The following is an 11,553-nucleotide window of genomic DNA, read 5'->3' on the forward strand; positions in this document are numbered from 1 at the left end:
TTCAAATTACCCAAAACTCATCGAATTCAAGCCTAAGTTTCCAAAAACTTCCGAAATACACTTTCGATCAAAAACCCGACCAAATGATGTACGAATAACCTGAAATTTTGCACACACATCAGAAATGACATAACGAGCTACAACAACTCTCGAAATTCCATTCTGACCATCGGATCAAAATCTCACCTATCAACCGGAATTCGCCAAAATACTAACTTCGCCAATTCAAGCCTAATTCTACACCGGACCTCCAAAACCACTTACGATCATACTCCTAAGTCACAAATCACCTCCCGGAGCTAACCGAACCGTCAGAATTCACATCCAAGCACTCTAACTCATAAGTCAACGTCCGGTTGACTTTTCCAACTTAAGCCTTCTTAAAAGAGACTAAGTGTCTCATTTCTTATCTAAACCACTCCAAACCAACTCGATCACATAAGATACGGATAATAAAGCATAAAGAAGCTGAGAATGGGAAAAACGGAGTGGTAACCTATGAGACGACGGGTCGGGTCGTCACAAGTTTTTTAGTATATTTCCAAAAACTCCAGCACCTCTTAAGCTGACGTTTTTCTAGTTGATTCAATTGTTCTATCTTTAAGCTTTTTCAATAAACTTCTGCCCCATAAGCTGAAGTTTTTTAGTATATTTCCAAAAACTTCGGCACTTGGTCAGCTGAAGTTTGTTGTTGGATTCAATAATTTTTCTCCTAAAGCTTTTTTCGAAAAACTTCGACCCAATGTGCTGAATTTTTTAGTATTTTTCCAAAAACTTCAGCACCTGATAAGCAGAAGTTTTTGTGTCGGATTCAATAGTTTTCTTATGACTTTTAAACAAATTTTCAGCTCAAAAAGCAGAAGTCATGCTTAAGTTTTTTCAAACAAAAAATGTACTTAAAATTCATGATAAAAGACACAAACATATTTGTATGACAAAAAAGTGAACTAAAAAAATAATTAATGTATATTCACAAAATCCAAATTATGTACAACCAATCCTCTAATCAAAAAATTCACACAGAGTCTCTTCAAAATCTCCATAATCATGTCCTTCTCGTTCTGCTAGAGTTTCATAGCCGCTATCTTTTTTCCACTTTCCATGAGCCCAAAGATTGGCAGCCAATTCTCTCCTGAATGCCAATGTTTGACTTTGATTGAAATTGAAGACATCTTCTCTCTTCAACCGGATATCAATAAACTTAAGAGCAAATATACCACAATCAACACTGCAAAAGACGCATGAAAAAGAAATTAAAGAATAGTTAACACAAGGGAAAAAAATAATAAACATAAGATGCATGGTAAAACATATGTGAAACACGTACTTGGTAGTCTGTTTCGGTGTGTTCATCCACTTAATTTGAAATTTTTCCACAAGACTGTCCCCATAAAATTTATTATGTTCCCCAAAATTCAAGCATTTGAGATAGTGTGGAATCAACCGGGCATAAATTTTGACATGTTCAAGTGCACGCTCGTATGTTGCATCGCCCATGGAATCATACACATATATAAATTTGTCTTCAAAGTCTAAAAAAGTAGTGCGTAGATATCTGGCCCTCCCTTGGCTTAAGTCGAAATGGAAAGAATACTTTTTTGGCAGATGCCCATGAGATACCACATGAAAGGTCGAGGCTTTTTACGTAGTTGGCCACCTTTTCATTCGTTGATTCTTCCTCATACCAAGAAAAGTCCGTAAGTGGCTTAATAACCGCTTCTTCTTCTTTTTCAATCTGTTCTTCGGATATCTTCTTTCTCTTTGATTTGCTCTTAAGAACCGCCATTTTCTTTTGCTTCCTTTTCTCAATTATCTTCAAATTTTCTTCTGAAGGATGAATACTATCTAGGATAGTCATATACTGATCGAAAAGTAAATCTGTTACTGCACATCTTGATTTTGTATAACGTGGAAGGTGATAGCAATATTTTTTGCGCAAGTAATATACACCCACATCAATATGCTGCAAATGGACAATGACAAATAAGCTAAAAAAATTCAGCAGTTTATTATGAATAAAGGTATACTACAAAAAATAAGTTGAACTTTTGGGAAATACAGTTAAAAACCAATTCAAAAAACAAACTTAATAACTTACTTCATCCGCAAGATCAGAGTCAGGATCCATAAGCTCGGTAAAGAATGATTTTTGAATATCAAGTCCAGCTAATCTGAATGGATTGGAATCATATTCACTGTCATCCATCTCCAACCACTCTTTAAATCTTTGCATCAATCTACTGTCTTGATTAACATAATGGAAGAGACACCTTCTTCTATTCTTTCCTACTATCCAATCTTTCCCCCTTTGCTTTTTCTTATAAACTACATAAGGAGATCTCAACCAAATACTCTCCCTACACATCCTTTTCCCTTTTTTATATTGTTTTCCTTTTGCTTGCTCTTCCTGCTGTTCTGTCACAACCAAATGTTGTTGTTTAGCTGCAGGGGGGAAACTACAACCATCGTGGCAGATGCTTGACCAATTCCCTGCTGTTCATGACGTTCTTCAATCTCTTCACGAACAAGAACAACAACATATTACCTTCTGAATCAGCCCCTTGTGTACTACCAAGTGAAAATGAACATAAATTGAAGTTGGGGATATCACTGGTGTCACACATAGGAGAACTAGAAATCTTCCTTCTTTTAGGTTTTGGAAGCAGTTCCGATGCATCAGATGAGATCTACAAAAGCAAGGAAAATATAAACATAAATAAAACTAATATAGAACACACATTAGGCAATAAAACAGCTAGTAATCGAATTGCAGAAAATAATTACCTGGTCTAAGTGTTGCGACATAGACGGTGTTTGCATTCCAACAGATCCTGTATCTTCATGCAAAAAAATAAATAAATAATATTGACTAAATTTTATAAAATAATACCAACACACTTAACACCTGTCTGCGAGTCAACATGTGTGAATATATGTATTTCTTCTTTTTCATATTGCTGCAGAATCTCACCCAATTCTTTTCGAGCTGCCTCCAGTCTTTCTGAAAAATCATTCAAAAACATAAAAAATTAAATAAAAAATGTAAAATTTCAAAATGTAAAAAATATACTTCGATCAAATATAATAAATTCATGATCTATAGAATACCTTTACGTTTGTCTTCTGCTGTGGTTTCCCCAGGCTGCATGCCTTTCTCAATATCAGCATTTCCAGCATCATTAAATTGTGAACCAACGTCGACGACCATTGCAGTATTCTCTGGAAGGTTTTTCTCAACTCTACCTTCATTCAATTGAGCATCATCAAAGAGTTTTTGAGTTGTGGAAATTGAACCACGACTAATTTCAACTTCCACTGCATATTCATAAAAGAGGGGGAATAGATCAACTAGTTTTTCTATATATAAAACATAGAAAAAATTTATGCATGTAGTGAAAATTTCACCTCTAGAGCTGAAGTTCGACAATTACAAAAAAAACTTCATCTCTAGAGCTGAAGTTTGACAGTTATAAAAAAAGAACTTCAGCTCTATAGCTGAAAGTTCACCAGTTACAAACCAAAACATTCACCAAAAAACATGTTGTAGTTTTTACAAAAAACACAAACACATGAAAACAAAACTTCAGCTCCTATCTAAGGTATAATTGAAATATTATAAACTTCACACTTTGTACCTGTAGTAACAACTTATTGTGTATCACCACCTAGAAGTTCATTGCAAATCACTATTACTCATGCATAACGATCGTCTTTCAGATTTAAAGTACCAACAGGTGCTTGGTTTCCAATATCACTTTCCAAAGCATAACTTGGTGCATGTTTTTCAGTGCCAACAACTTGATCATCTGCACCTTTCTCTCCACCTTTACTCTGTCTACAGATATTGGATTGCTCATCTCCACCTTGTTGTTGAACATGTTCAACGCCTTCAACAGCCGCTTCATTATGTATAGCATTATCATCTGCGACTTTACGCAATGCATCATGAGCAGTATGTTCTTCAGTATAAACAACTTGATTATGTGCACCTTGCTTGCTTCCAATATTCTCAGTTAATAAATGTGCTTCATCATTTACATCTCTGCTCAATATATCTGCACTGGAACTGTGCTCTTCAACTTGTTCTTGAACATGTTGATCGCCTTCAAAAGCCGATGGATCTTTGTAACAGTCGTTCCTCCTGTCATATACTCGATGCTTACTCAAATCAAAATTGCCATCGTCCACTCCATTTGATTTGTTGACAATCATAAACAACTGTTCAAACTTCTCATCGAAATATTCCTAGAAACAAAATTACTAACAATGATTAATCTGAAATAAAATCAGCACAAATAAAAAAACTTCTCTATAAATTAGCTTACCTTCACTTTTACAAAAACCGCATCCACAATAGCAGTTTGTTCATCCTTTTTAAACTTATAAACTTCATTCACGATCGTGCTTCTTTTTTTTCTGCATGCCTTTGAACCTCCGTCATTAACCTCTACAATAAATACACAACAAAAGTTCAGATATAGAAGAAAACTTCAGCTCAAAAAACATGTTGTACTTTTACAAAAACGAACCCAAAAAACTTCAGATCAAAACTTACAGAGCATATTGTATCAAGTAATTCATCGTCATCAAAGTCAGATGTAGACGAGGTAAAACGACTCTTGGTACGAGATGCTTCGCCAATAAAAGGAGTTCGATTCGGTTCTTTTGGTTGATTCCGACTACGTGGTGATTCACCAATGTCATGAGTTTGATTCGCTTCTTTTGATCGACTCTTTGTAGGTGGCGATTTACCAATGACAGGAGTTCGATTCAATTCTTTTGATCGACTCAAAGTACGTGGTGATTTACCAGTTGAAGGAAATGCATTAACTACATTTGAACGAATCTGGCTGCACGGTAATTTCCCAATTAAAGGCATTGAATTCAATTCCTCTTCTGTAGGAATTATATCCAATACCCTAAAGTCGCGATATCTATGTTTAATACAAAAAAGTATATTATGAGGAGAAAAAAACTAATACATCAGCATATTAACACATATACAAAAATAAAAAAAAGTAACTTACTTCATGAGTTTTGAACATATAATAAAGTTCGGGATATTTAGGCTCTACCACGCATACATAACGTAACATTCTGGGGACCTGAGGCATATCAAGGTAGTCATCCTCTGCTACATACTTCTTCCGAACATCTGGGAAGCGCTCATAGAACCAAACACATAACGGATATGGAAATCCAGTAAGTTTATACTCAGTTGCATGATGTTTGTTCTGCTTGTCCAATGCATGTTTCAGTGAATAAATGAGCTTCTCATAAGCCACATTACCCCAAGGATATTCAGCACAAAGCTTCTCGTCTTCAACGATAGATGCATACTCCTCAATCACACATGACTCGGTATTCTTCCCAAACAGAATAGACTCTACAATAAGAATTTCCATAAGCTTAACTGCATCATCATCACTCTCGCATACGTGTGCATGATTCATAACATTCTTTGGAATTACATTGCGAGTCATAAAACTTCGAATATCCTTCAAATTCACACCCTTAGACTTACCAAAATAGCGCTTCAGAATAGTGCTCTCTTGATTAAATGGTTTTTCAATATTATGTGCTGTGATCCGCAAACCACACATAATGTGAAAGTCTTCAAGGGTGAAGGAAACATCATGCCCAAAAATCTTGAAACTAATGGAGTCTCGATCATTCGTGAATATTCGAGAAAGACACAGACAATGAACCAACTTCATGCTGCATTTGAAATTCTCCATAGCAATAATGTATCTAAATGCACCATTATTAAGCTTATCTCTTTGTGCAGGACTCAAGAAATTTGCAATTAAACTCTTCAAATCATGGTTCCCCTTCCAGTAACCCTTAGAGTTACACCATTCTGTAATCTCAAAATATTTTTGTCCTGGTACTGTAGGTGGAGGCTCAGGGATATAAGGACCTGGTGCTACTGCAGGTAGTCTAGGTTTTTTAGGTGCTTTGCCTTCTTTAGCTACTTTAGGATCTTTAGGTGCTTTAGGAGCCATCTGTCCAAAAAAAGTAAAGATACAAATAATAACATCAGGACATTATCAAAAAGATCATTTAAAACTTCAACACCTAAGAAGGATTAAGTTCGACAAGTATAAAACAAAAACTTCAGCTCTAGAGCTGAAGTTCGACATGTATAAAACAAAAACTTCAGCTCTAGAGCTGAAGTTCAACAGTTACAAAAAAAACTTCAGCTCTAGAGCTGAAGTTCGAAAGGTATAAAACAAAAACTTCAGCTCTATAGCTGAAGTTTACCAGTAACAAACACAAAAACTTCATCTCCTAAAGCTGGACTTCACCAGTTACAAACACAAAAAACTTCAGCTCCTAAAGATGGAATTCACCAGTTACAAACACAAAAACTTAATTCTGGTTCTCCATACAAGCACAAAACATTCAGCAAAAAAACAAAACACAAATTCAAAATCAAAAATAATGCCAAAACATGAAAAAAACTTCAGCTCCTATCTAATGTATCATTATCATCTGTTTAACTCTAATTTTTTTTAAAATTTGAACGTCTAATCACAGAAGAATTTATAGAATTTTCATTAACAACATAAACACTCGTTCAAAAAACCTAAAAATATAAACGTAAAAGTAAAACTAATGAACTTATCAAACTAAACCCTATCATAAATATATGACTATCAAACCCAAAACCAGAAATTAAATCGTAAAATAAAACCCAAAAACTTAATGCAATGTACCTGTGATTAAATCGTAATGTGGGAACAACAAGGACTAACAGTTGAAAATTCGAAACAACGACGAAAACCCTTTGATTTCAGAGAAGAGCAAATAAAAAAAACGCGAAATAGCGGGAGAGAGAGACAGAGACAGTAGAGAACTAGCGTATACTTGGAGAGAAAGTAGTCTTTTAATAAAGAAGGGCAAAATAGTCTTTTCAAATGGATTTAAAAAAAAAAACGGGTACGAGTACAAACAGAAAGACAAAGCGGCTACAGGTTAAAAAGGGGCGCCCGTGCAATTTTTACGAAAAAATCTAGACAAAAGTACCTAGCTGAAACACGGGAACAACACTGAAATTTTTCCGTTTTAAGGGTGTTTCCATTCAAAATTTATTTTCACATGAAAAAATTATTAAATTTTGATTACTTTTGAAATTATAACTAATTTTTAATTAGCAATTATAAATCAGACTATTTTTAATTTTTTTCAATAAATTAGTCCTGTATAATAACATGTGAAATAACTCATATACCTCCATTCGTAGTCTTGAACCATTAGGGTACCTAAACATTTAGTATTTCTAATATTTCAAGTCGTCCCACTATATATTTTAAAGGTATTTTAGCGTAGATCGCTCTTCAAATAAGCGACCTGCCTATTTTATGGATAATTGCAGTTTCGGTTTCTCTGGCTATTGATAAATTCTAACTTTAGTAAGAAATATGTTATATTTGGACTATTTTTGGAACTATATAACCGTCAAATATGAAGAAACTATATAAGCTTAACATAATATATATGAGTAATTAAGTGGTGGAACGATTGATAATTATGATAAATTTGTGAATATACATAAATAAAGGGATGAAACGTGCGTATTTTAATTAGAAAAGGGACATAAAGATATTTTTGTTTTCTATTATATTTATATTTATATTTTATATAGAAAAGGAAAGTGTGGTCGGCAAATTTGACATTTTGCTTATCCATAAAAATGTTTTCCGATACTAATTATCTCAATGCTCGCTGGCTTCTCTCAAATATAATTCTAGAAGAATCAGCTTTTATTTCTTTTGTTCCAAGGATGGAGAAACATTCCAAGCTTATATATTAGTTCATCAGCAAGGAATTAGAAGGTTTTCTATTTCTTCATCTTCTTCAAGTTTTTTAAAGATTTTTTCCCCTAACTTTTGCTTATTTTTTTCATGTATAGCTAAATTTAAGAAAAACGATTTATAATTTTGGATATGCTGTGTCAGATTTTTGGACTTTTTTGTTCCTGCTTGTATTAGTCCAATTGGATACAGATTAGCCAAGAGCAAGCAGGTGATCAACATACCTACTTGAGGACCATATGAGGTAGATTACTGTTGTGGTTCTTAAGGTTTGTTCTTATGCAATAATCCATGAATATTGAGGTTTTCTGTTTTTTTTGGGCTTATGGAGCATTTCAGGTAAGAACCAAAAGAGAGAGAGAGAGAGAGAGATATTTTGTAGTTTAGCATAAAATATTTTTTAGGTGATGTAATAATGTATTTGGCAAGTTTCTTGTTGCTCTTATGGAAGTTGCTGTAAATATTTTTTTTTTTTTTGTCAAAGCTGTAATTCCTTGCTCCTATGCATTGTAAGTATTTTTCTAATGAGCTATTTTGTTATCACGACATTATTTTAGTTTCTTTGTTCACTTTAACCCTTTTTGAGTTGGTGTCACTTTCACAAGTTTAATCAAAGTAGAATCTCACTACAAATCTAGATGGAAAGAGAAACATAGAAGGTGAAATATGTTAAGTTATCATCTGTACTCCTTAGATAGTCATAGTTACTTCTCTTTGGATCTTAGTTATAGAATAAGAATTATTTTAAGAGAACCACATTGAGTTTGAATTGACACATATCCTTGTAAAGAACTTTTTATGCAGTTTGTTATGGATTCTCTTGAAACTGAGTCTGCAGATGGTATTGAAAGTTAAAGATAGGTAATTGCACTTTTTCCTTTGAGTTCCTGAATATGCTAAGCCGATATTAGATTTTTGCAATATGTGGGTTTCTATAATATATAGTACTTTATTCCTCTATTGTGCTCACACACAGAGAGGCAAAGAGGAACATAAGAGAGGAGGTGTCTCGAATATTAACATGTAGTCCATTATCTTTTATTTTAGGTAATTCCCTCTAATTCAAGGCTACTGGTTTAGGAATTAGGATATCGATTTTCGTAGTATGATCAAATTATGGAGAATCTTTGCTCTCTGCTACGTGTATTTATGACATTAGTCATGATGAGTTCAAAGTTCAAACACTTACCAGGAAAAGTCCAATCTGTAGGTTGCTCTGTTTGTTTAGTTAGACAGGAGTTTATCCTTTTCTTCATTTGATTCTTAATTTGAAAAGTCCATTACTATATTTATGCCTTCGTTCGTGAATGAATTTTTCCCTTAATGAAATAAGAGCTTGGTTACCCCTAAATTTGCAATAGCAATGTTTGAATTTCAGAAGTGTGAATGCAATAACTACTTTGATTTCTTCATAAATTTCTATATTGTTTCTTTTGGAAGAACTTGGAGTATGGATGACTACTAATTGATTCGTTAGCCTAAAATTTGTAATATCGTGTGTAATAATTTATACTATTAATTGATTATTCTTCTGCATGTAAACTATTAGTGTTAAATCCATCTATTACAGCAACTTTTGATTATTAACTATAATATTTGAGTATCTAAATCTAAGATAGAAAACTGTTCCTTTACCTTTGTGTAGGTAGTTCACCTAATACCAGAAAGAAACTTATAAGATACATCAATTCCCATTTGTATGAAATTTTTCTAATGTATGCATAAAGGATAATGAATATGAAGTAATTATTGTAAGCCTTCTATGCGTAGTTCTATATTTAAAACTATAATTCCAAATCTTAGTCCAATTTTTGTCTCTCTATTTTACTCTATTGAATACAGAATTAGTTTTATTTTAATAATAATTTTTTAACTTGGTCTTTCTTTGCAGGTAGTATTTCCTATGATAATGTTGACCTCCTAAAGGAGATATATTGTTTATGTGAATATTAACACCTGGTTTGCTATCTCCGGATAATTTATACATGGTTTGCTAATCAAACAGAATATTAAGGTGATATTAAATTTTTATACCACCCTTATACCTTATTATCCCTCATACCAAATAACCCCTAATGTGTTACACATCAATATCATATTTATAGTGATTTAAAAAATATTACATGTCAATAAAAGGTTGTAAAATTTAAGAAATCTCACGAGTGCATTGAATTACGAGAATAAGCCATAAGAGGTTAACTATCGAGAATTTTTGGAACTTTTACAATGCATTGGCCAATATAGAAGCTTATATCATACACCCTATATAAGACAATGGGACAGAAAGGGTCATAAATTATATGCAACTTCATTGAAGAGGATGTTAGGAAGACATGAAATCATTGAAGGTAAATATTCTGTATATAATTGATTGTTGCTACTTTTGTTGACATAGTACCTGAAATTTGTTCTGCTCTGGGATCTAATAAAGAATAATGGGGATGTTTGGCATAAGTTTCTAATTCATTTTGGGACTTGAAATTAGTGATCTTCACGCACTTTTTTTTGTTGCTCCGGTATCGTTCGTATTCCATTTTGTTTTGCATTTATGTGGTAAAGCACCTAAAACATTTGATTTTCTTTTCTAGCCAGGCTTTGCAAGAGCGAAAATTTGGTGTAGCTTACCACAGTTTGAAGCCCCTACTAGAATTCATTACATTTAACTTCGCGATGCATTGTTGGACCTTTTTTTAAACTTTGTTTTCGTACTCCTTTATTTTTAATTATTATGGACAAAAATATGTGAAATCACCTATCAATTTCACTAATGAATTAAGTATAGGTATTGAATTAGTTCAAAGTGCCCATGAACATTATGTAATCCTTCTGAATTTATCTGCTAGAAGGATAAAAATATATATATATTTTGCAAACAGGATATATTAGATTGATCATTATGGAGTACTTTATGAACTGCATTGTTTTGTTCCCTTCCATTTATTATTTTAAGAATTCTTTATATTTATGAAATGTATTGCAAATAGACATAAAAAGAAATGTCAAGAACAGACTGAAAAAGAAAATAAAAAATATATTGACTAGGTCGTGGTTGGGCCCGTGCTATGCACGAGCTGTTCATATCTAGTATTATTATTATTATATAGAAAAGAGAAGAGGAGGCCGACCAAGGGTACCATGGGCATTTTAAATATATTACTGCACTGTTTGCTTGTATACTAGGCTCAAAGTGTGTGTTCTTACTGACGGAAAAAAACTTAACTAAGGTGGTCCTAAGCTAAGCTATTGAATTCTTTAGGTGGATCCCACTTCTCATTTAACCTTTACTGTCTTCTTAAATGCACTACTTGATTATTGTTATTAATATTTTTTCAATAAGTACTTTTACCTTAAATTTTTTTATCTTTTTGGTAATTTTATAATTCAAGCGTTCATTTGATTAAAACTATGGTAACATACATTTATATATAACAATCGTATTATCTCCTTGAGAAACATTATTTCATTTGCTTATTTATGGACTATTTCAGGTAAGGAAGATCTTTTAATATAAAAAATTGACGATAATTTATGTAGATTTATATTTAGATATTCTTATATTATTATAAATTGATACATTTTATACAAGTTCTCATTAAATTACAATTTCAATTGGAATACTTTATAAAATTAGGAAAAAATACTTAAGAATAAAATATAATTTCAAGTCCCTTTTCTAGAGTTGACAAGTCGTTACCTCTCCACTCCTGCTTGGTCAGCCATAACTTCCTTAAAGACA

At 32.8% G+C, this 11,553-nt stretch overlaps 1 long non-coding RNA gene across 1 annotated transcript; it reads left to right on the forward strand.

Moving 5' to 3' along the window:
* The first annotated feature begins 7,652 nt into the window (after positions 1–7,652).
* Positions 7,653–8,245, forward strand: LOC107771720 (uncharacterized). Its single transcript, XR_001644867.2, has 2 exons — positions 7,653–7,838; positions 7,962–8,245. It is a non-coding gene; the product is annotated as an uncharacterized LOC107771720 (long non-coding RNA).
* Positions 8,246–11,553: the final 3,308 nt, after the last annotated feature.

The sequence above is a fragment of the Nicotiana tabacum genome, chromosome 11 (assembly GCF_000715075.1).
Source record: "Nicotiana tabacum cultivar K326 chromosome 11, ASM71507v2, whole genome shotgun sequence".
NCBI classification, from domain to species: domain Eukaryota; kingdom Viridiplantae; phylum Streptophyta; class Magnoliopsida; order Solanales; family Solanaceae; genus Nicotiana; species Nicotiana tabacum.